The following is a 26,915-nucleotide window of genomic DNA, read 5'->3' as shown; positions in this document are numbered from 1 at the left end:
TCACTTATGAAGGTTAGATTTATGATTTCCATATGGCAGTCTGTAACTTTTTTCTTTTATTCCTACCCTACCAACTAATATTTTTTCCTATTATAAAACTTATGTTTACTGTATAGTTTAACTATATACAAAACTAAAAAAGCAAAAATTAAAATTATCCATAGTCTTATCATCCAGATATAATCACTCAATATTTTTGTGTGTTCTTTCTGTTTTTGTACTCATCTACACAATTGCAGTATGTCTATGCAACTGGTACCCTATATGCTTATATAATATTATAGTACCACAAGTTACCTTTTGGAGTGTTGCAAAATATTCCTTTACATGGATGTGCATGCTTTAATTATTTTTCCACTGTTGGACATTTAGTTTGCTTTTAGTTTTTTGCTATCATACAAATTTTCTTTTTTAGATTTATGGTTTCCAGTTATGTAAGATAGATTCCTAGTACTAAAAACGACTGAGTAAAAATTTTGATACACATTACCTAATCGTTTTCCAGAAAATTTATAGCAATTAACACTCCCATCAGAAGTGTATGAAGATGGCGTTTCATTGAGTCACCATCCAAATGGATTGTTTCCTCTACACGCTTTTCATCAAGGGTTAACTCAGTAGACCTACTGACTTGAATATGTTACCTTCATTCGCTATGTTCACAAGTATATAAATTAAACACTTCAGTTTGCTTTCAGAAAGAGTTATGAAATATTTTCAAGGGTCACAGTAGCTCAGAGTTACGTGTTGCAATACAGTTTCCACCTACAAACAAATATGTTTCAGGTCTAGTTGTAAACTCTGCATACTTTGAGCCGGAAGAATTTCTGTTACCTTCTGTATTGATACCACATCACTGGCAATTTCCTTAAAGTGTGTTGGGTTGGGGCATTCTATCTGGTGTGACTTTAGTGTTCTCTCTTGTAGGTAAACAACACTCATTTCTATTGCTGTTATAACCTGAAGTTAATGAACATTCAAGGCTTACTTTTATTTATTTATTTATGCCTGTTTGTGGACTGCCCTATGAAAAGCACCTTTCTTCCTCACAAGTGTTCAATCCAAACTTAGTGCAGATGAATCTGAGTGGTTTCATTTTTAGAGAGTAGCGTCATATTTGTTTTAGGAAAGCAATGGTGTTGAAAGAATAAAAAAAAATCATTTTTAAGTGTTTACCTTGTTCTCTAGTGAAAGCATTTTGTTTCAGGGGCCATGATGCGTCTTAGTCCCTTGCTGGTACTTGTTTTTGATAACACTGCTAAGGGACTCTTTGTGTGTGTTTATTCACACATATAAATTTGGGGTGATCTGAAATATCATTTGGGGAAAATATAGATATAAAATTACCCACCTCTTTAAGGACAGCAGTCGTTTCTACTTCTCTGCAGAGACTGCCTCAGCATAAATACTGGCTCCACTTAGAAAATTAATTTTTACTTATATGATATATTTCTTTTGCATTTCAGAGTGCCTGGTAGATTGCACGTCTGTCTGTGCCCCATAGCTGCACAGGTATGTATATGAATTACCAATAGTTATGTAAATCTACGTATGAACTTGTAAGTTACTACAATTTTGTATTTTAAAATTGCTTACAGATTTCATAATGTGAAAATGTTAATTTTTGAGTACTTATTAATATTGACAGCTTCAAAGGGGAGTGCATTTTATACATACCTTGCATTTCACTCTATTGTAAGAATCAAATAAACATTTCTAAGATTTGATGAGGCAGAATAATTTTAATTACAAAGCATTCATCTGGTGAAGAGATTAGAGAGTATTTTATGGAACTGTTCTATTAAAGCGACTGCTGATATGGGGTCAGAGACTATTGCAAAACCACTGTTTTTGACATTATTGTTTTATTTTCAAACTTTTTTTGTTGCTGTGAGTTTATTTTCTGTGGTGGTTGTTTTAGGTAAGGAGTGGTTGTAGATGTACTGTCTGCTGCACTGTCTCAACCACTACAGGAATGGAAAAAAAAATGTTTGCACCTGTTTAAAATCTCAACTGTGCAGTGTTGTGGTTCCTGGGCAACAGGCAGGAATTCTCAAAAGCTTGGTTGCACCTGCTCAATTGTTTCTTGCAGCTGTGTCATATGAGTGAGTGCACAGAGAAGCTTGTTAGCAGTTTGCTTGTGCTGTTACGTATTTTGTGTACTCTGAGTGTGAAGGATTCCTACTTGATATAGACCTTGAACTATTACATTGGTTTATTATAAAACTCATTATTTTCTCCAAATCCTTCGTTCTGAGACTCATTTTTTTTTAACTAGCTGTTGACTGCCCTAGATAATGTGTATGTTAACTTCTCTAAGGGATACCTGGGAAAGTCGATCTCTCTAGATTACTGGGTGGATAATGATTTTGGTCCTGGTAGAGACATTTTGTGTTTGGCTCAGTTTCACCATGTTGGCAACCCCACTATATGAGGCTGGATGTAGTTATTGATCCATTTAGCTGAACAGATTTGAAAGCATTTGGCTATTAGTGGACACATGGGGCATATTCAGAAAATTTAAGAGTATATTGTAAGATGATTTCTTGATTTGTGCATGTGTCTGTTGCAGTTGGGTGGAAGTGAGAGAGGAAAAAAAAAGTAAAACTTACTTTTTGGTAGTCCTAGAAAAGGGGCTAAAATCCAGGTGAGGATTTTAAGGCTGGAATATTAATATTTACTTTCATCAAATCATTGTCACCTGGTATTTTTTCCCAAGTGTTGATGTTTTAGATGTCAGTAGCTCTATTTTCTGATAAATATCTAAATTTTTAGTGTAGACAAGCTATGAGAAACTGCGTCTTATACTAATTAGGTGAAGCTCTTTAAATGCAAAATAAAAAGTGGCAACTTAATATAAAAAACGTCCTTAAGTAAATAATTTATTTGGTAGTCTCAAATTCCTGATATTGAAAACTTATTCAAATAATTTGCATTATTCTCCTTAAGAGTACTATATTTTAAAAAAGCCTAAGGAGTTTCCATTAGTATTTAGTAACAAAATCTTAGAACTTGTATATCTTTTCTTTTTATTGATCCATCTAAGTTTTTTTTTAATCATCAACTTATAATACAATGTTTTATACATAGTAGGTGGTCATTAAGAAATGAGGGTATATATGAATAAAACATGTCTGGAGTTGTATTAGAAACAGAGGAATAGAGAGTCTTAGAAATTTGTTACTTCTTATATATTCTGAATGGGTCTCTGGACTTCTAGTTCTCATATTGCTGATTAGACAGAGATGAGACTACTGATAAATTCTGTCCTTAAAATGAGAAATGAATATGTAAGAATTGATCCTCATTATAATTAAGAATTTACATAACATGATTTGCAATATATTTTTGCTGAGTATGAGAAAAGTATATTATACCTGTTTTTTTGCACAATGCTGAGGCATTCAATGACTAAGTTACTGTAACTTTAGAAATACTTTGCAGCATAGGAATAAACAAATCTTCTGCGTTGTATGATCAATGCCATAGGTTCCCTGAATAATCACTTTCTCTTCATCTCTCTCTCTCTCTCTCTCTCTCTCTCTCTCTTTCTCTCTGTGTTTCTGTCTCTCTTTCATCACCGTCTCCCTCATTCCCAATCTCTACCTCACTGAAAACACAAAAGTAAAATGTATGTTAACTTTCTTCAGGTCAGATAAGATCAGATTATATTAAAAATCTGTAACTGTTTTTGCTAAACATTAAGTAATGGGTCCTATGTTTACTGTATACATGTTTATAATTATGGTTTCTGCTATTCACTAAATTCTAACTGTAAATAAGTAGAGATAAAGCCAAGTAGAGGTACAGTCAAAATGGGGTGGTTAAGACCTGCTTGGATAAGCCCTTCTCGAGATCCATTTTGTGTGGCATTCGGCAGTCACGTAACAATGGCAGAGGGTGCAGTAAGAGCCAATGTCCTTCTAGTGCATCAAAACATTTTTCTTTTTTTATGTTTCTCAATTTTTGGTACCACTAATTAATGTTATTCATAGGTACTGTTAGGCTTGGAAGTACCTTTCCTCTGGGAACAGTTTTTCTTTCACCTTAGTTTAGACCAGTTGGTGAGAGGCCAGTATCAAGGACATTCTTTTTTTTTTTTTCCTTGAAGCTTAGTATGGTAGAATAAACTATATTCTTCTTTAAGTCTCAACATTAGAAATTAAGAGATGAGGTAAGAACATTGATTAGCTAGATTACTAAACCAGATAATGGTAGCTGTTTCACTGACTTGTACCAGAAATTATAGTATGGAATCCCCAGGAAGGAGAAATCACCAAGCGCCAGGATTCCTGGGCATAATTACAGATTTTTCTGTGATGTTAGAGTTAAAGAAATAAAGGAAGAAAATCAACATTTATTAAGAATGTCTAAATATTTCTTTTTCACCTTCCTTCCCTTCCACCCTCCCTTACTCATTTTCTTTCTTCTTTTTATTCTACACAGTAAATGGATGCCTACTATTTGTCAGACACAGTGCTAAGCTAAATGAATAAAGAAAAGTTCTTGTCCTCAGAGAGCATACAGACTAGTACAGGAAGCAAAGATATGTTTAGAACTCTTTTAGGTTTCATCACTTATCATGAGTATGGACCCAGTCAACATATCTAATATTTCTGTTCCTTTGTGACTTCTTTGGAAAATTGGAAAAATAATAGTGTCTACCACATATAGTGTTGTGTCAGGTTAGATATCAGACAATACATGTAAAATTCTTAGTTTGATGATTTGCACATAGCAAATGCCCAATAAATCTTAACTATACTACTATTATTTCTATCACTACCACCACTACTATAACTTAGATACTGAAGAAAGACATCTAATTGCCTGAAAGCAAAGATCCTGGCCTGGTCATTGTCACATAGATTGTTTTAGAGGTTTTATCCAATTTTACCTCTGCTTCTTATACCTAAGAAGAGATTCTAAATGTCATACAGTGTTAGAACTTGAAGGGACCTTAATGGTCATCTGTCAAACATCTTTATTATATCCATGGTGAGGAAGGAAGCTCAGAAAAAATTCATGTACTTGTCAGTGTTATACAGCCCAGAAGGTGAGAGATGTAAATTTGACTCTTGATTTTTGGTCTAGTGTGAGATACCTCATGTGGAATATCTTCTTACTAGTGATTTGAGAGCTGATTGTTTATCTCCGGGAAGTAAATGGACTAGGTCAAGTTGCAAGAATATTAACCATAAGAAAAACTATCATAGTACTGAATCTAAAAGACCTACAGGTATTTTTATAATGGTGTTAATTTTATCTAAGCTTATTAAAGCTTCTCAGTTTGTGTTTGTGAATAATTGACATCTTTTTAAAGAGGATAAATTGAGTCAAGTTTAGCAAGACATTTACTATCTTTGTGACTTCAGATGCTTTAAAGGAGTCCCTGGATTGCAAATACCTTTTAGGATATCTGGATTCTAAATGTCTTGCCTGAATTTGAATTTAGGAGCTTTGGAGTCCAAATAGCCTGCATTGAAATCCTAGTCCAAAACCTCAGTAGCTGTGGGACCTGAGGAAAGTTACCTGACCTTACTAAACCTCATTTTTTGTCTAAAGTATGGTGATAAGAATATCTACCTTTTCAATGATAGATGTGAGGGTAAAGTAGATTAGGTATACAAAATGCTTTATTTAGTGTGCAACATTCACTAGTATTCCCAGTATTCCCTACATATTAATTTTCTTCTTTCTCCTCTTGTTAAAATATAAAAGTTGTTATGATGTGCTGTATAGGAATTGGGAGGAAGTGTAGGATTCACTCATCAAGAAAATTAATTCTGGCAAAGTTAAATCTTCAGTGATGGTGGTTGAGTATCTCAGTTCACCATGGTTAGACTCACCATTTCTAACTATACATGCTACATGTCTGTAGAAGACTGGGGCTGTTTAAAGAAAAATTTAGGATGAGGATAATCCCATCCACTTCAATGTCTGTATTATGGAAATGTGCCTTTCAATGGAAGGTCTGTTGATACAACTCCAGGAAAACAGTCTCTTGCAAACAGGGAAGAACCAGTCTTCCCCATTAAACCATGGACTCATATGCATCCTAGTGAACTGAACGTGGTTCTGTTGGGAAGGGTGTCACAATGTAAGCGGCTTCAGATGTAGGGAACATGGTTGGCAATGAGTAAATGGCTGTGTGAGGCTTTTATTTTTTTTTCCTTGAGAAGGAAATTAGTGTGGTAAAATATCCTGATACTCTCCTATGCAAACTCCCTCAACAGTAGAAAAGTGGATTATGAATTTGTGTGTATGATTTTCCCTTACTTATCTTTTATTTTTTTTTCTTTTTTTTTCAACGTTTTTTATTTATTTTTGGGACAGAGAGAGACAGAGAATGAACGGGGGAGGGGCAGAGAGAGGGGGAGACACAGAATCGGAAACAGGCTCCAGGCTCCGAGCCATCAGCCCAGAGCCTGACGCGGGACTCGAACTCACGGACCGCGAGATCGTGACCTGGCTGAAGTCGAACGCTTAACCGACTGCGCCACCCAGGCGCCCCCCCTTACTTATCTTTAATAAAAACTAGATGATCTTAATTATGGTAAACCATCTTTTTTTCCTGTCATCCTATTTATATTGCAACAGTATCTGCCCGAACAACAATCAAAAAAGAAGGGGAAAAGCACTAGATAACATATGGAATAGACCATTACTCAGCAGAGTTCATAAAGTTGTGTTGCCTGATGTCAAGTGTACAGTTTTGATCATGATGAGTCAAAGTAAACATTGATGATTAATGAAATTTTTAATTAGTTAGGTATTAGTTTGCTAGGGCAGCTTAAACAAGAAAAATCCATATTCTCCCAGTCCAGAAGTTTGAAATCAGTGTTTTGGTAGGGTCAGTTCCTTCTGAGGGCTGTGAGGGAAGCATCTCCTCCAGGTCTTTCTCTTAATGGATGTATAGATGGCCATCTTCTCCCCGTGTCTTTTCACATGATCGTCTCTCCATGCTGATCTATGTATCCAAATTTCCCTTTTTTTATAAAGACGCTATTCATATTGATTAGGACCCCCTCTATCTTATTTTAGTTTGATTACCTGTTTTGTTTGTTTTGTTTTGTTTTGTTTTGTTAGAGGAGAGGGCTCAATTTAACTCATAACAGTCGGGTTAATAGTTAACATTTATGGGGTGACTTTTGTATTTCAGATGTGTTATATATATTATTGATAGTCTTTACAACAATCTATTAGGTGATGTTACTTTTCCCATTTATAGGTGAGAAAGCTTAAACTTGGAGAGAATAAGCAATATGTCCAAGATCACACAGCTAGTACATGTTAAATTGCTAGTATTTGAACCCACATAATTCCAGGCTGCATTTTGAATGGATGAGCTTCATAACAACTCAGTCACAAGCCCCCAGAATACTTCGAGGAAGTTCTTCCTTTTTTTTTTTTTTTTTTTTGTCATTATTAGGGCTTGTGCCAAAGGACATTTTATCCCTCGAAAATGGTGCATTGTGCTATTATTGCTAAATGCCCAGCACTGACTGCCTACCTCTTCACTCCTGATGTTTTTTTGCTGATAATTGTCTTTGAAGTCTTAGTGTTTTAGCTCTTCTGCACCTGATGAAGCCTTTGGACAGGATGGATTCTGAACATAGACTGCATGGATTGATTCTGGCCCCAGTTTGTGTGGACGGCATTGAGAGCCAAGTCATGCCCAGGGTCTGCTACTCAGCACATGTGCACACTGCTCCGCTTTCTGTGCATTCTCCCTTATATTTGATTTTTGATTTTGTTTTACTCTTAACAGGTAGTTTGTGATTTTTTGCCCTCTTTTTACAGTTCCTGCCACGAGTGATAAACATTGAAAGGGATGAGGTGTGAAGAATGATAGTGTAGGAAATATCTCTGCTTACGGGAAAGCTAGTGCCTCTGTAGGTGTTTACTATAAACTGGCTGCAGCCTTGTTGCTTATGCAAACTACCAGAGCAAGGGGCATTGTGTACCTTATTTAAGTTTCGTATCTTACCCATGGAACAGTTTGTTTCTCACTTTGAGGTTTTAAAGCAGAACTTGCTCATGACCTAATTTCACTAATAATTCTCTTAAGTAACCCTTGTACTCATTTATAAGATTTTTTTCCACCCACTGTCTGTCTACCCTGGTTTAAAAATTTTATATATGTACTTTTAAAAAATTGATTAGCTGGAGAGCTGCCCATTCCTCTGTGCTGTATAATAAGGATTTAAAATTGCACACTGAATTCTGTATAGTGTAATTAAAACTGACCCACATTTGGACCTGAGAACACCAGGACTTAGCCAAACTTGCCATGAGCTGAGTTCTGGTGGCAGATGGGAACTAATGAGGACACACTCCACTCCAGAATTTCCCAGCTGCTTGGCCCCTTTTTGTACAAACAAGGTTTGGAGCAAAGTCCGGATCCCAAGAGCATGTTCTGTAAATGTGCTGTACCCAATGATTTGGGAAATGTTCTCACAAAACCAGGATGTTTCAAGGTATCCTTAAGACCTCAGCTACTGTCAGATTTTAAACATGAAAATTAGAAGGGGTCTTTTGTGCTCTCTCCAACCAATTTCTAATTTTAAAGTGAATTAAAATCACATTCCCTGTGCCCCCACCCGTCTTTTTTCCTGTGCCTCAGGGTAGAACGATCACTCATATCCGAACCTGGAGATATTTGCAGGTGGTTGTCTCAGGACAGACTAGGTCTCCTTGCAACCTATGGATCTCTTCAACTGGTTTGATGTCCTGGGACTATTCAGGCAGATGTAATTGAATCAGTTTGAAGCAGCTGTAGCTGGCATGTGGTCTCTCAGATTGCTAGCACCTGCTTGTTTTTTTGCAACTCACTAGAGTGAGAGAAGTGCCAAAACCAGCATTGGTCTTGGAGCAGATAAAGCACTTCAGACCCTATATTCCATTCTCCTTCCAATCTAGCCACATCATCATTGGTGCCTGAATTAATAAAGCCCCCTTTTCATGATTATGTCTGAAGTATACTTTTCCTTCTCATTCTTCTCAGCATCGGGATCCTGACAGTACTGACCATGCTAGTCCAAAAAAAAAAAAAAAAAAAAAAAGGGAGTATAATGGTGATCAGGTGGCTTTGGGGCTCTCTTATCATTAGACAACTGGGTAGCCTGTGGTTTGCAGAATCATTTAAATGAACACACCAAATTCATTTGCTGTTCCAGCACAGTCTTATTGGCACAGAGAATGAGCAGTTAATGTATAACAAACTGTGAGCTGTTATGGAATATGATAAATACATTTGCTTAGCAGGGGGGAAATGTAAAATGGAGCTATTTCTCTAATGTAACTCCAATCGACATGGATTTCTTCAACACTTATTATGTGCAAGAAGGGCAGCCTACTAAAAACGGGAAAAAAAATTTAGGACATACTAAATATACAAAATATATTTTAAAAGATACAGATTTGGAATTTTTATAAAAGGTTTAAATCCATTTAAAAATGTGTATTTACTTTATCTTCTCTTCATCCCACTATATTATTTGATAGGCGTATATTTAACCCTTAAATATTACCAATTTCCTAGTGTTTCATTTCAACCTGGAGATGATAAAGACAATGTATTTAAAGTTTATAGTTCATGTTACAGAGTCCTTTTAACATGGTTTTGACATTGATGATCTTTTGGGAGAAACCAAGAGACAAATTGAGTTTATGAATAATAGTAATAGTGAATTATGAAAAAAAGAAATTTCATTATCATCAGCAGATGCCTACTTTGCAAGGCCGGCCTAGACACTATGGACAAAAAGAGTTATAGATGGTCCTTGACTGTAGGAATCTTCCAGTATTCTTGAAGAGACATGATATAAATTTAAAAATAAAAGAAAATAAGTCACCCTCAGTATTAAATTCATGCTTTAGACCTGGATTTGGTGTGGTGTCAAACGAATGCTGTAAAAGTGAAAATATCAGCACTCCTGTCAAATAAATGCCCTGGATCTGATGTCCTCCTATTTCCCTTCGGTGCCCATGAAGTACATCACCACAATCTGTCATGGTTCTCTCTGCCATTAACCCAGAACTTGATCTAAGACTCCTGAAGTCAACACTTTAGACGACCATTACCGACTAATGGAAGTTGGATGTAAGATGAAACCAATTTGCCATTGCTGAAAAAGTCATTAAGTACTAAAGATATTCCGTGGAGATGAGAGCTCAGTGAGCTGCAAGTAAGAAGTGAGACTTTGAACTAGGCCTTGAAATAACATGAAACATAAGACATAAGTAACTTGAAAAGAGAAAGGAGATCGTTTTCAGGCTGAGGAGTTCTATGAACAAATGAGTTAAGTATGGAATTGTGTGAATAATCAAGGATAATGAATGGTCCTCAGTTGTAAATATAGAGGTGGTTATGTAATTATTAGTTGAAAGTTTTTCTCCTCTGATAGACTATAAATTCCATGAAGTATTATATTATTATTTATTATACAATACCTTGTCAGAGAGAACTTCATTGACTTCTCCTATCTAAATTAGGCTCTCCTATGTTTCTGTAATTTCTTATTTTTGTCCTTCATGGTACAAAACAGTTTGGGGAGCATCTTCTCACTGCAAGTAATCTATATTTAAAAATTGAGGGTGATTCAAAGAGGATTTTGTCCTCTATAAAGGTATGTAACAACAATATTTTTTAAAAAACTGATTTTTACTTTTGTAAATATTACGGCACTCTCAACACTAATTTTGGGGGATTTTTATTTTAACCATAGTATTTAAGGGTTTTAGTACATTTTTCTTGTTTCAGGGAACAAAGACACAATACATTATGGTGGAAGGAGGGTGAGGTTTACAAATAGAAGATCTGGATTTAAGTTTCTGCATTCCATATTATTGGTTATGAGAAATTGGGCAGGCCCCCGTGTGCTTTTAGGCTCAGTTTGCTCATCTGTATATTAGAGATGACAGTACACCAAAGACTGAAAATACAATTAGCCCTTCTCCTTCTTCTTTTTCTTTTCCTCCTCCTTTTCTTTCTTTTCCTTTATCCTCATTATCATAATATTACCCTGAAACCATGTACTAAAATGTTTAACATGGTCTACTATATAGATCCTTCTTCCCCTACCATTTTTATTATTTGCTCTAATAAAACCAAGAATTTAAGAAACACTCCATAACCTAGTCCTTACTAATATTTATAATTGAATCATTTGCTCCTCCATAACTTAATAGCTCCTCAATTCTCTTTCATTTGAAATATAACTATTTAATATTAATAATTTATATATTTAGAGCAACTGTTTTATATGGATCCATTTATTTTTTAATTTTTTATATTGATCCATTTTAAACATTGCCTTTATGTGTTTGATTCATCCATTCATTCATTCATTGGAAATTGTTCTAGCTATTGACATAACTGTATTCACTTTTGTGGGAAATCAAATTGCTATGTCCTGGATTAGGAGATTATAGGGAACGCGTTGCAAAGCAGAACGCTGCTTTCTGGCCTTGCTGAAAACTGTGGGTTGTGCTTCGCTTATCTAGTTGATGTATATCTAGGGGGCACTCACTTCACTTATCTAGTTAATGTATATCTAGGGGTTCGGTCCTGCCTATACTCATAAATTCCTTAGACCATGTTATCGCATGGAATATTTTACCCTGTCTTAACTTGTTTTTCTGCACGTTTTCAGTATGTTCTTACTGGCACGTAGCCCACTGACGTATTGCACATTGTTTCCCTGAATGCATGCTCAGTAAATACGGGAGTTTGAGCACAGCTCAGGGAGATTTCCCTTAGCCTCCCTCTCTCCTCTCTTGACTTGCATGGAGTCTTGAGTAATGCTTTCTGCCGTCCTGGCTTTGCTGGACAAAGCCGAAAGCCGAACCCACAACTTTCCACCTGATTATAATAAATACTTTAATCTGCTACATCTTGCTGAGCTAATACAGTGTTCAGAGACCAAGTCTCCGAAAACAATTTGAATATAAATGAACTCATCTCTGAGTTTTAAGAAGCATTTTTTCCCACCTTTAGAATATTTGATGACTAGAAGATTGATCAGAAGGTTGGCTAACTAAAATGTACTAACTACAGAAACAATTTCATTTACTAATAGTGATTACTGCATATCTCTTGGGTTAAAAAAAAAGAGAGAAAAATAATAATTGATACTTGCTTCTTCCTAGAAGGATAATTCCTTCAATATTTCCTGATTTGAACATGCAACATTTAATGATGGATATCTGCATGTAGCATTCTTATGATTTTGAGGGTCTTTAAGGGAATTTTTGAAAATAATTTCTAATGTTTTAAATATATGCATTTCTGAATATTTCGGGTAAAATGTATGAATAAATCTTTTATTTCTCAAAATACATTTTCTTTAAAGTATTTGAAACTTTCACACTATTTACTATTCTCATTTTTTTGTTAAGAAGATAAAAATAGGATTGTACTATAGTACATAACTTTTTAAAGATAAAAAATGTAAGTTTTGAATTTTGAGATTTAAGCAAGTATAGAAAATAATGGTATTTACAGAAAAAATTGGTGAGTTGAAAATTACCTAAACATGTTGCTTTTATGATGTCTTAAATTTATATAGCAAATGGGATAGGTGAGTTCAGAACTATTTTTAAAAAATGATTAATTTTGGATATTAGGAGACAAACATAATTTTTAATAATGCTCGTCTGATGCCTCAAGCAAAGCGATACGTACTTATTAGTGTCTTTGCCAATGTCAGGATAGGATAAACCCTAGGCCAAAAGAAATTGATTTTTTCCCCTGTATATTTGTCACTTGATGTCATACTTAAATTTCCATTGATCAGAAATGGGTATATTTATTTTTCTGAATCCAGTTCTTCAACAGCATATTATGTTTACTTAAATGATTTTAAGAATATTTGTTCTATTGATCATGCACCATCATAAAATATTTATTATTTATTCATGTCAATATTTCACTTAGGATTCTAAAATATATAAATCTCATAATTTTATTTTTAAATATCTTTTTATTTATTATCTCATTTTATTTTTAAAAATTTTTTAATGTTTATTTATTTTTGAGAGAGAGAGAGACAGAGAGAGAGCAGGAGAGGGGCAGAGAGAGAGACAGGGAGACACAGAATCTGAAGCAGGCTCCAGGCTCTGAGCTGTCAGCACAGAGCCCAATGTGGGGCTCGAACTCATGAATCACGAGATCATGACCCAAGCTGAAGTCAGACGCTTAAACCAACTGAGCCATCCAGGCGCCCCTATCTCATCATTTTCTTAAGAAAAAATGCCCAGCACCTGTTTAAGACCAGTCTTTGGCTTTCTTGTAAGTATAGGATTAGAAGAGTTTACACTACTTTGGGATAGCATCTTTCCATAGGATTTAAGGGGTAACAACTCTAAATAGTGGGCAGTATATTCCTCTTAAAGTTGAGTTACGACTACTAGCAACCATCACCCCAACCTCCCAGTAAGTTTCTGTTTGATCTTTCCTCATACTTCTATGCCCTTATCAGTTGGAGACTTTGAGGTCACCATTTACTCTCATGAAACTGCTGTGTCAGCTTCTACTTTTATGGAGTACAGAGAGAGTGTATTACTTTCTTAGGATGACTGGACTGTAACAAATTTCCACAAACTGGATGGCTTAAAGCAAATTTATTCTCTCATAGTTCTGGAGGCCAGAAGTCCAAAAGCAAGGTCCAGCATGGCCACATCCCTTTGAAGGCTCTATGTAAGAGTCTGTCTGGCCTCTTACAGCTTCTAGTGGCCCCAGGTATCCCTTGGCTTTGGCAGCATGAGCTCAGACTCTGCCTCCATCTTCATATGGCCTTTTCCTCTTTCTGTCTCTCTGTTCTCTCCTCTTCTTATAAAGACACCAGTCATTGGATTTAAGGCTCACCTTAAATCCAAGATGATTTCATCTCCAGATGCTTAACTAATTACATCTGCAAAGACCTCATTTCCTAGTAATAATCATATTATGAGGTCCCAGGTAGACATGAGATTGTGAGGGACAGTATTCAACCTACTATAGAGAGTAACTTTATTTTTCTATAGTAAATATCTATGGAAGGCTTATTTACATTTCACAGATTGATCCTTTCTCTGCTCTGCAGTTGACAAAATTTATCTGCTCAGAATTTATAGAATACTTGTTGCCTTAGCTCTTTGGTGTTTTTATGGATTTAATTGAATCATGAGTCATTCTCCTGCATATTCTTTTAAACTACTGAAACTTCTCTTTGTTATAAACGCTAAACTTGAGGCATAGACTCGGTAATTCACAGGGTTACAGTTACTCCATAGATGCAGTGCAAAATTAAAAACTGACTTGAGTATTATTCAGCTTTTTTGTGAATCCATGTGTGTTGAGATACCAAATATCTCATAAAGTACAACTTTAAAATAGTTTTATTCATAACCTGAATCATTTTTTCATGATCATCTCCAGATTCTGTAAACCAGGTATGCAACTTAAATTTAGTGTTTAAGGGTGACACAGTCATTATGCTAGATTTTAGCTGTTGAAACCATGAACTAGCTATACTAATCTCTCTCTGTATTTAGCATAGGCAAGGTCTTTATTAGAGAATCATCCATTTGGCTATCTATAAAAATATATAGCCATTAAGTATACTCATAACTGGAAGTCGTGAGTTTCCAGGACCAGATTGAAAACGCAGGGCTCAGCTCAGAAAGGTCAGTTTTGAACTCTGTGTAGCCAGTTAGTGACTGAGACAGAATTTAAGCTCAGCTCTGCCCACCTGAAACATTTGCATTCTTTGTACTTCTTCCAAGTCGATTCTCAAGTTCTGGACGGTGTTTTTTGTTTCTCATAAGGAGTAGACTACTATTAAGATGAGGGCCAACAGAGGTAGCAAAGTAGAGTGAATCCTAAAAGAAATGGAATAGAAGTGAAAGCATTTGTTGGTCCTTTCCACCTCATGATTATGGTCTGTTACAAGTGTGTTTTCTTTAAGAATACTCAATAAATCAACAATTTGAATTTTAAAAATAGATAATTAGTAGAGTGGTTATATGAATTATGACCAGTCTTATCTACTGAACAATTCTATCAAGTTACAGCTTTTATGGTGCATTTGTGTTCTGGTTAACACATAATAGTATGCTAATAGGACATAAAAATTTAGAGGTATTAGACTTCCTTTCCAGCAAAAAAATCAGAATAAAATAAGAGGTGAAAATGAAAATTAAATATTTTCTGAAATAGTAATGTAGTTAAATGTGAAAATGTGATTTTTATTTACAAAACTGTGATTAGCACCCAAACTACATTAATTGAATTAACCTATTCTTTTTTTATGTTTCTTTATTTATTTTGAGAGAGAGGGAAAGAGAGAGAGAGAGAGAGAGAGAGCAAGGAAGGGACAGAGAGAATCCCAAGCAGTCTCCATGCTCAGTATGGGAGCCCAGAGCCAGACTCGAGGCTCAATCCCACAACCCTGAGGTCATGACCTGAGTCAAAATCAAGAGTTGGATACTTAACCAACTGAGCCACCCAGGTGCTCCCGAATTAACCTATTCTAATTTGGCTTGTTCTTGGTGCTAGAAGAACCAAAGAGAGCAAAGTATCCTTCTACCAAATTGCAGATTTCTCTCTGGTATGGATCACTCTCTTAATACAATAGGGAAAGTCAGACCTAGTCACAGACACTGGAAATAGAGATCTAAACAAGAAGACCCTGGGGCTCAGTTGGTTGAGCATCAGACTCTTGATTTTGGCTAAGGTTATGATCTCACGGTTAGTGAAATTGAGCCTGGGGTTGGGCTCTGTGCACTCACAGCGCAGAGCCTGCTTGAGATTATCTCTCTCCCTCTTTTTCTGTCCCTCCTTTACTGGTGCATGCTGTCTCTCTCACAATAAACAAACAAACAAATAACAAACAAACATTTTAAACAAGAAGACTCTGATCCTGTACCTCATGGAGTTAATACAGCGGTGGGGTGGTAGTGTGTATGTATGTGCAGAGACCATAAACAGTTTCAAGTTCACAAATACATAAATATGTTTAGAAAGTGGTGTATGCTATTCAAGAAGTACAACAACAAAAAATAGGATGAAGAATGGCTGGGGGCACGGGGAATGATCATGAGTGGACTTTCTGAGGAAATAATACCAGAACTAAATTAATGCTGAATAATATGAAGGATCCAGTCAAGGGAACATCTGGAGTACGAGAAATTTGATCTCCGTATTCTTACAGGTTACTCAGAATTGTGCTCCCAACGTGTATATGTATTAGAGGTGAGGAGCAAGGAGCTGTCTGTTAGCTATTAATGATGTATAATTAAGAGGTATGCTTCAGGGCAACCAATTGATTTTCCTTTTTATCCTGATAGTAAACACAGCAATAGTAAGCACTCAGAAATGGACTAAAAATGCTCAACTGTATCTCCTTAAAGTTTAACAAACTTGCTGTGTGTGAAAAACAAAGTTGGTTTGGCCACAGAGGGACTGGATTCATTGCTACTCTTAGCTTTCCTTTTGAGTTCCATTGCATGCTCTGGTAACAGGAATCAGTAAAGGAGGCACAGGGTTTCTTGAACCATCATGTATCCTTTTGGCAAATCATTTTTTCTAGGAGTAACATCACCCCCTTATCTCTTTTTCTGTGTATCCAGGCCATAAGTGAAAGTGGACGGTCAAACTGAGTATCTTTAGATTTAATTTTTTTTTTTTTAAGTATTACTCTCATAGCAGGCCAAGATTTAGCACAGAACTTTTCAAGAATATGTAGTTATCTTTCCATTTCAGGTGAGTACAGGAAATCTGTTCTTTTCATCTTTACTTTCATTCCAAAGTAGAAATTTCTCCAAATGCTTCATTCAAAATTAAATTGTTTATCTCTAACTAGACAAGGACGTGTAGTGGTAAATTATTGAAATTGATGAGATTTGATTGAATTTTCCTGAGTTTAATGTGTCTAATCAACATTACACTCACAGCATTATTATTTTCCCATTGCTTGCTGCTGTAACAGATGACAGCATTACCATGACCCAGGCTGATACTATATGAAAAAATGCACAAGGAAGTAGACAGTCTACTGCGGGCATTTGAAAAATGGAGCCAAATAGCATTTTCAGAAATGATTAAGTTTTTAGATGAGAGGGCTTAAATTTTTTTTTCACCAGAGAAACTAAAAAATCTCTTAATACAATTTTTGATAGGCTTTACCTCCATTCCAATTTGTAAACGAAACTATGATGTGATTGATAACACAACATTGTTATCAGTGATACCATTGAATGAATCATGGTGCTGTTCTTATCACAATCATGGCAACCAGAAATGGAGGAAAGAGCTACTTTCTCAGAAAAAAACACAGTACAAAATCTTCACTATGTAACTTAAATGAGCTAATATTTGTCATCCAAACCATGACTGAGAAAATTTGCTTTTAAAAACAACTATCCAAGTGACCAGAATGTTAAGTCATACTGGAAGAAGGTCATTATACTGCAGCTTCAGGTACTACAAATTAAAAAGATACATGGGGCGCCTGGGTGGCGCAGTCGGTTAAGCGTCCGACTTCAGCCAGGTCACGATCTCGCGGTCCGTGAGTTCGAGCCCCGCGTCAGGGTCTGGGCTGATGGCTCAGAGCCTGGAGCCTGTTTCCGATTCTGTGTCTCCCTCTCTTTCTGACCCTCCCCCGTTCATGCTCTGTCTCTCTCTGTCCCAAAAATAAACGTTGAAAAAAAAAATTAAAAAAAAAAAAAAAGATACAGAGCACTTCTTATAATTTGCAATCATGCACTAAAATGTTATAGAATATCACGTACTCTTAAAGAGTGTGTATGGCAATATATGCCTGAAATTATAAACCATTTTGACATTTTGTTCTGCTCAAGTTGTGTATTTGAGAGCATATATCAATGACAAATTCAAGAAAACAGCTGGGCCAAGGTTAGAAGTTGGCAGTAAAGCATATAAGAAATACATTTCTGATCAGTTTTGTTTGGCATATTTCAACACCTGAGACCTGTTGAGACCCAGAAGCACTACTTGTACAGTGAGTATATTTAGTTTATTCAGCCTGTCAAAATTTTCAGCAATATACATCATTTTCTGTCATCATAAAGACATGAATACAGTTTGTCTACAAAGTACCAAATAGAGATTTGTTCATTGTAGTAGCTATCGATGCTCAAAGTAGGTATTGAAATCTCAAATGTATTTATCCACTATTCTGTACTGGATTTTTAAGACGTAAAAATATAAACTGTAGAATTATAAGATAATTTACATATCATCTTTCTAATGTAATTCAGTTATTTTATAGATGGGGAAATGGAAAGAGCGAATAGGTCTAGACAAGTACAGAGTGAGGGATGAGCAATGCGGTACTCTTTTTCCTTATACTCTATAACACAAAACAATCATTTTTGCTATTTTTATCTTAAAAATGCATGCAAATGGTAAAAAATTTTTGAAAATAAAGTGGTACACAAGGATATAAAATGAAAAGTATTTCTTCTTCAACTTCCAGTGCTATTCCCAGAGTTAAACAGGTCCAAGTGTATTTATGTATAGAAATGTACCAACATACCTTCATTTTAAAAATAGAGAGGGAAAAACAAATAAATAAAGATACAGAGAAAATCATATCATTCCAGTTTCCCATGTATTTTCTTTGTTTTCTTAATACCATATCTCAGAGATTTTATGGTATTTATACTATAGTATATTATGCTATATCATCTTTTTTAATTGCTACCTAATATTTTCTTTTATAGATTTAACAAAATGTACTTAACTAGTGCCTAATTTATGGATGTTCGGTTATTTCCAATTTCTTTTCTATTCAAAAATATTATAATAAACAGCCTTCTACATGTATTTTGTACTCATTTTAATATACATAATATAATCTCCTAGAATATTTACATAATTAAAATGTTTATGGCTATTAAGAATTTTTCCTCATGAACATTGTTTTTTTTTGAGTTTATTAATTTGAGAGAGAGAGAGAGAGAGAGAGACTGTGCATGCAAGTGAGGAAGGGGCAGAGAGAGAGGGAGAGAGAGAGACTCCTAAGTAGACTCTGTCCTAGTAGCACAGAGCTCGATGTGGGGCTTGAAGCCATGAACTGTGAGATCATGACCTGAGCTGAAATCAAGAGTCGGACAGCTTAATTGACTGAGGCACCCAAGTGCCCCCCTCATAAACATTGCTCTAATATATACTTGTAACAGCAGTGTATGAGAATTCCTGCTTTTCCACAACCTCACCAAAACTGAGTTTGAACAACTTTTTTCCAATCTGAAAAGTGAAAATGATATTTTATCATTATTTTGATATGCTCTTTTAATTTATGAGTTAGATTTAAAAACATTTAAAGTGTTTACTAGTGTTTGTATTTCTTTTTCTGTAAATTGGTATTATTATTATTATTATTTTTACTTTTTCTGTAGAGGTTTTTATAAAATCTTTTATTGATGTGTATAACCGGTGTTTATATCACAGAAAGTAACACTTTCTGTAAGGGGTGTTTAAAATATTTTTGTTTTGGGGGCATCTGGGTGGCTCAATTGGTTAAGCTTCTGACTCTTCATTTCTGCTCAGGTCACAATCTCACGGTTCACAGGTTCCAGCTCCCCATTGGGGCTATCAGTGAGGGCCCACTTGGGATTCTCTCTCCCCTGCTCTCTGCCCCTCCCCCACTCATTCTCCCACGCACGTTCTCTCTCCCTCTCAAAATAAATAAATTAACTTTAAAAAAATAATAAAAATTAAAATATAACATTTTTTAGTTTTTAATTTGCTGTTTGACTTTTACTATAGACTTTTTCTGTGGCTAGATTTATCAGTTAGTTCCTTTATGGTATAGAAAACTATCAAAAAATTATCCATATTTTTTTCTAGTACCTTGGTGATTTAGTCTCTTTCAATATTTACATCTTTAATTCAACAAAAATTTATTTTTGTGCATTATATGTATTAAAAATATTTATTAACACTTATTTTGGGGCATGAAAATAAATTTTTATTTCATTATTTGAAATAAAAGAGTCACTTTTTTGTCCCCTGAACTTTTTATAGGAAGTCACTAAAGCACTAAGGCAGAAAAAAAAGTGCTAGAATAAGAACTAAAATGTCAAAATGGCATATTTTTCTTTTATTTATCAATCACTGATGTCTATTGTTTATGACATAGGAAAATCCCGAGAAACTTTTTTACTTGTGAGAATAAATTATTGTATTTTGATAATTCCAGCAATGATTAAATCAGTGAAAGCATCATAGAATAAATCAAACCCCTAGCGAGATACTTTTAACAGTAATTCCAGTTCATATGGTAATGTTAATTTTACTTACTTAAGAGAAGCACTTACTTATCAGTAAGACCTTATAACTGTACGAATAAAATCAAAATATGATCGTTGTAATTTAAGCAGGATGCAATAGCCAGGTGATAAATAGACATATTTGTACCTTGAAAAGTTCCCTTCCAGTCACCTTCATTACCGAAGGGCATTTACTTCGTTTGCTTTTCTAAAGCTTAAAAAGCAGCTCAAAGACTAGAAGGGGTCTGATGGCTTTCATTTTTGAAAGTTTGTAAGTAAGCAAAGTAAATAATTAAGCTAGAAGAGTGGACTATTTAGCAATAAAATAATATTATTCAATTTAACACCTATTCTATTCATGACTGGAATTGACAAGGAGAGACCTAAGGACAGGTGAGATGTGAAATCTAAGTGAGGGAGAGGAATCAGGAAATGTAATTTAACTTTTTTCTACCCTTTATTTTTAATAGAATGTTCATTTTTCTATTGTAAAAGTAAGACATCAACATTGTAAAACTATTTGGAAAACACAAAAAAAGCAGAAAAGAAGACAATAAAATCACCCTTGATATTATGATTGTCACTTAGAAGATCAATCATTATTAACATTTTGATGTGTGTATGTGTGCGTTCAAAAATATAGGCTTATACTCTGCGTGATTGTGGATTCTGATTGTTCAACTAGCAATATATTGTGAACATTTGTTTGTGTTAATAAATAAATTTTCTGTGGCATGATTTTTTTGTTGATTTTATAGTGTTCCACTCAATGGATGTGTTATAATAATTTAGCCAATCTCTTACTCTTGGACATGCAAGTTGCTTCCAGTTTTTCTCTATTCAAAATAACATATGGGTCACCTAGGTGGCTCAGTCGGTTTAGCATCTGACTTCTGCTCAGGTCATGATCTCACAGTTCATGAGTTCGAGCTCCGCATTGGGTTCTGTGCTGATAGCTTGGAGCCTGGAGCCTGTTTCAGATTCTGTGTCTCCCTCTTTCTCTGCCTCTCTCCTGCTCACTGTCTCTGTCTCTCCCTGTCTCAAAAATAAATTAACATTAAAAAAAATTTTTTAAATGTAACATATGATGAATGTTGTTGTGTACACATTTTTATGAACATCCCTGATTATGTCCTTTGGATAAATTACTATAAGCAGAATAGAGTCACAAATATATGCGTTTTTCAAGCTTTTGACGCATTTAGCTATACCACCTGTTGTTGTGGCTTGGTCAGCAGTCTTTGCAAGTGTCTGCTCATATCTTAATCAGTTCTTGATATGTAACTTTATATGGCTCAAAGAAAAACTATCAGTGGTCTCAGAAGGATGAGTACAGAGGGGTAGAGGAGGTCAACCAGAGTTAAGTGACGTTTTTGTCTAGGAGATGTTGCAGGCTGCCACAGGCTATGGAGAGCAGCTCCAAAATGAACTTGCATTTTCAGAAGCGGTTCAGACTCTGAATGTTAACTTGGCACAGTTGAAATGTCCCTATTTGCTTTGAGGCAATGGCTTGACCCCTCAGGCACACCCCATGTATTCAGTGATTGAGACCACTTACTCATACTAATCATTGCACACAGAAAATACATAAAAGATTTGTATTCATCACTCAATATATTTTGCTCCTCAAGAGTCATGAAACATTCAGGGTATATTAACTGGCAAATGCACACCTGGAGTATGTTACTTAGCTTTAGAAACTGCTAATTTAAAAAAATCAAATATTTAATTTTGAGGAAAAAAAATCAGTTTTGGATTTTGAGCATATATATCATCTTTCATTTTGGCCCAATTAACCCAGCAGGTGTGTGCAAATTAGGTCACTACTTTGTCACCGTGGTAACATGCTTTGGGGAGGTGGATCTTAACCACCTCCAACACAGGTGATGTTGGCTGAGTTAGTATTAGGAGATGCTTTACAAACAAACAAGGCAGAATTTAATCTGTCAGAGTGTAGAAAATAGGTCTGATGCTGGGTGTCAACAGATAATATTCTGTGACATGAAAAATAAGTACAACCTCAAATTTATGTCAACAGGAGATAGCTAATGAGCCTTAGAAACAGAACTTACACGTAAAACTTACTGACAGTCACTCACGAGGTGATTGCCTCAATCTGTCATGGAGCATGGGGTATGGGGGTCAGGGTCAGGTTCCCTGGAATTTAAGGATTTTTCGAGCTAAGTCATGGTTTTCAGTGGATCAACTCCTTCCTTTCCCCTCATTATAGGGACTAGAATCTAGTCAGTACCTAGGGGTTTTTAAAAGGACAGCGTCTCATCATTTCTTTTAAGTGCTATTTTGGATCATTATTTGGAATTGCTTATGGGTTAGGAAGTTGGCAGACTTGGTCTACGCCAGCACTCCAGCATTAATACAAGTCTCTAACTCAGGCTTCTTCTCACCAGGTGGAAAAATCAGACATGCTTCAAGATCGCTGGTAGAGATTGTGCAATCTGTTTGGCTGCTGAAGGTTCCAAATCATGTGGGCATTCTGCAGCCCCACAGAGTGGTAGAATTTCTTCACTTATCACTGACAAGTTCACACCTCTTTTGGTCATTAAAATTGTAAATCTGCATTATCAGATGCAGAAAACAGGCCAAACTAATGATATTAAATGCATTTCCAAGAAAATGCATCTTCCATGACCTCTTTTAGCACCCACTTATGGATTATATTTTCATTGAGCCTGTGGGGCCAATTCATATGCGGCTTTATGTTTTTTGGTTTGTCCTCCTATATTGCCTTATATCTGTATCATTTGTTATAATTTTAAAGTATTTTTGTATACCATATTTCATTTTTTGTGGTATTTTACACATGGCATTTCAGAAACTCAAATCCCTCTAGTGCTTATTTTCAGTTGGTTGTGACCGCAGCTTTATTACTTATTTCATGTGTTTTCAATAGTTAATATTTACAAAACACTGAACAAACTCTTCAAGATTGCTTTCTATAATCTCCCTTTCCATGCGTCAAAGATGAGAGGTACAGAGAAGAGTCATAGTGACTTACCCTGTGTCACAGAGTGTATGAATTCACTTTCAAAGGAGGATCAAGGACCCCTGGTTTCCAGTTCTTTTTTTTTTTCCTTTCTTTTTTTTTCTTTTCTTCTCTTATTCAAATCTCTCAGTAGTCTTCCGGGTTTGGAGACTTACAAAAATGGTGCCATTGCAAAGTGGAGAGCAGTTGACTCAACTCTTTATCTCTCACTTCTCCTTCAGCATATATTCTCTCCCTATATTCAGGTCTTCCTTTCCCATCTACTCCCCAGTGGATGCTGAAAAACATTTCTTTTGAAGAGTTGGTTCATAACGTACAGAAAGCCCTGAAGTCTCAGTAAAATCTGTTCTTACTAAGGGTAACGGTAGGCATTTTTCACTGGTGAACAGCATGTCATATCTACCCTGACGGTTAGTGGAACAAGGCCTGTGGCAGCACAAATTAGCATCCGAACAGAGCTTTATCACAGTGGAATCCCAGGTGGATTTAGGAATAAGACTCTAAACAAAAATATGTGGAGGGATTGAATCCATCAAATCTAATAAAGGAAATTATAGTAGATTCAGGGAACTTGGACCCCTGAATTGTAGTAACCAAGCTGGGGAAGAAATGGGCAGTTAAACAAAGTAGTGCTGTATCTTTCATTATTTGATGAAATAATTTTTGCCCCTTTTAACTGGTATGTTGAAAAAAAAAGCCTGGTATATTTGAAACAAAGAGCTTACACAGTCACTGAGCTGGTTGGTTTTTATACCTTCCTTTACTGAGTATTGTCCTTCAGTACAATACAGAGCCATTTCTTTGTTCTCACAAGCTAGCAGTTAAATTGTATGTAAATGTATGCAAATTAGATGCTGTCTAATAAAGAGAGTCATTAGATGGAAGAAATATTTAGTTTAGAAAAAAAAAGCAGGTGTATTGTGTAAAAGAAAATGTAAGGCTACAAAAAAGCCCAAACTTCTGTGGACAGTTATAGAAAAAAATTATTAAAATAGATTTTTAAAAGACTTACGTCTTCCTGACCTTTCCTTTGTGCTTATATATATGTGTGTGTTTTTTAAATATTTACATATAAAACTAGGGGATTGGCTTCCTTCCCAGAATTACTGGAAGCACCTTCACCAGGAACATTTGGACTTGAATAATCTCCACAGCAGCATTTTCTTTCTTGAATTAAATGAATTGTAAAATGGATGATTGGCTCAGGAACACTGACTGCTTTTGTGGGTTCCTTTCCTTTAGGTTGAGAGGCTTATGGCTCCATGGTGGGTAGCTTGCAACTGATGATCTTGGCTACTTTAAGGTTCCCCTTCCAAGCTAGTCCACCCCAGCCTTATAAAAGCTACTGTAGGCTCCTTAAAAGATACGTAGACCATAAACTTCTTTAGAGGAACCAACAGTTCTTTTTGAGCTTGATCAATGCTATATTGAATGTTTAGCACAATACTTAGCACTTACTAGGCACTCACATTTATTTTTGAAAGACTAAATGAATGAGTAAATAAAGAAAAAGTAATTTGACATATGTTAAACATTTTAATGGTCAATAAAGTGGTTATGGGTATGTCAAATACCTTTGTAGTCCCCAGCAAACAGTTAGTAAAGCAATTGCCCAGATTTGCATACAGCAGTTACAGGTTAAGCACACAGTGAAATACATACTTTACTGTCTAGTTTCCTCAAGCCCACAGTAACAAATGTGTCAAGTGCTCACCATGTCCATCACTCATTGTGGCAGCTGTTGTGGGGGGCAAAGATGAAAAGCCAGAGTGGTTTCTCTCTGGGAGCTCCTAGTGTTCCAGAGGATTCAGACACATACCACCTACTTAAAACATAGCAAACCATACACAGTAGAGTTACAGCTAAAATATTATGGGAGCACCAGAAAAAGAGAGAGAGAGAGAGAGCAAGAGGGAGAGAAATTCTGACTGAAGAGTATCTGAGATGGTTTTCTAGATTCCTGGAGGAAAGTGGGATTGAAGGAATGAATCCTTTGAAGGTCACCAGGAGCAGATGGTTGGCCATGGTTGGTAGAGAAAAGGCAAGTTGCAGAATTCTCTAAGTTGCAGTACCAAGTTAATACAAACATACTAGATTTTCTTCTATTCTCTTATGCATTTCCAGCAACAGCTTGATTTTAACCTCTGTAGAAACACAAATGAGAGCTGTGTAATGGATACATGAATGACGAAAGCTAAATTATAACTCCAAGTCAAAATTCTAATCACATTCAGCTACTGAATAGGAAATAAGGTAAAGTATGCAAACAATTTTATAACTTTTTAATTCTAAGGCATTAAACATATAAAATTATATTATTGTTCATAATGTTTAAGATTGTCCATGGTATGAAATAAAATTTAGGGGATAAGAGGTTTAGAGACCTAGAATTGGGGAATCTCATGTATAAGTAGTGCCTTACAGTTTACAAAGTACCTTCCTAAATTACTGTTTTATTTTATTATCACAGCAACTTTTGAGGTTTCAGAACTGGCCTTATTATTTCCATTTCACAGGTGAGGGAACTGAACTACTGAGAAGTTAAGTGACTTAGCTGAGGTCACAGGGTAAATATCAGAGCCAGGTTTTCCTGAAAAGCTGTTCAATTCTTTTCATATACCTCATTATCACCCAGAAACAATGCATAGGATAGTTCTATAGCTACATAAGAAGCATACATCCTGGGGGTGCCTGGGTAGCTCAGTCAGTTGAGCATCCAACTTCTGGTTTCAGCTCAGGTCATGATGTCATGGTTCATGCGATTGAGCCCCACATCAGGCTCCATGCTGACAGTGCAGAGCCTGCTTGGGATTCTCTCTCCGTCTCTCTCTGCTGCCCCTCTTTCAGTTGCACATATGTTCTCTCTCCCTCTCTCTCTCTCTCAAACCAAATAAACTAAAAAAAATTAAAAAAAGAAAGAAGCATACATCCTTGTTCTAATTTGATTCCAAACATTTTTTATCTATTTGGTTTTATAGCCACCTGTTGTCCATTTTGATATAGGTAAAATATGCAAGGCTGAAACTGAGGAATGCACACATGGGCAAAAATGGTTATTTTGATAACTGATATGGATATTAAAATCATGATGGGTCTATGGATTGAAAGCATTTTAATGTATTTTTCTTGACTTTTGAGTAAAAGAAAAGATTTCCATGTGAAGGTGCAAAATATGCCCTACCGAACTCATCTTGGAGGTAACCAAAGGGCTGTGGGACTAACAGCTTTTGATATTACTTAGTGCTTATTATTGTTATTATTATTATTTCTTTTTAATTATGCAAAGTGCTAATCAGTTTGATTATGCACAGTGCTAATCAGGTTAATTATGCAAAGTGCTAATCAGTTCTTCTTGAAGCACACGAGGAGAGCAGAGGTGCTGGCGGTGAATGGCGTTGGTTGATGGGGTAGTCACGGCAGTCATTCCTTATTAAGATAGGAGTAGACAAGATAGCAAGGGGATTTTTCCATAAAAATAAGGAGGAAAGGAGAGAGAACTATGAGCACACGAAAGACTGTGGTTTTGGCAGGACGGTGCTTACGCATCGAAAGCTGTTTTTCCCCCTGTTGCGTAGTTTGGTTGGATAGTCTCTGCTATATTTTGAAGGCACTCATTTGAAGCCAAAAAGAC

General features: G+C 35.7%; 1 protein-coding gene across 39 annotated transcripts in view; it reads left to right on the top strand.

Annotated features, from left to right (window-relative positions):
• ZBTB20 (zinc finger and BTB domain containing 20) overlaps positions 1-26,915 on the top strand; it is a 762,566-nt gene that overhangs the window by 201,510 nt on the left and 534,141 nt on the right. For all 39 annotated transcript variants that reach the window (XR_008298139.1, XM_053221871.1, XM_053221870.1 and 36 more), the window contains one exon: positions 1,467-1,512. The gene's annotated coding sequence lies outside the window, so the exon portion shown is untranslated. The remainder of the gene's footprint in view (positions 1-1,466; positions 1,513-26,915) is intronic.

The sequence above is a fragment of the Acinonyx jubatus genome, chromosome C2 (genome assembly GCF_027475565.1).
Source record: "Acinonyx jubatus isolate Ajub_Pintada_27869175 chromosome C2, VMU_Ajub_asm_v1.0, whole genome shotgun sequence".
NCBI classification, from domain to species: Eukaryota; Metazoa; Chordata; class Mammalia; order Carnivora; family Felidae; genus Acinonyx; species Acinonyx jubatus.
The sequence above is the reverse complement of the archived record's forward strand: the minus strand, read 5'-3'. Positions and strand labels throughout refer to the sequence as shown.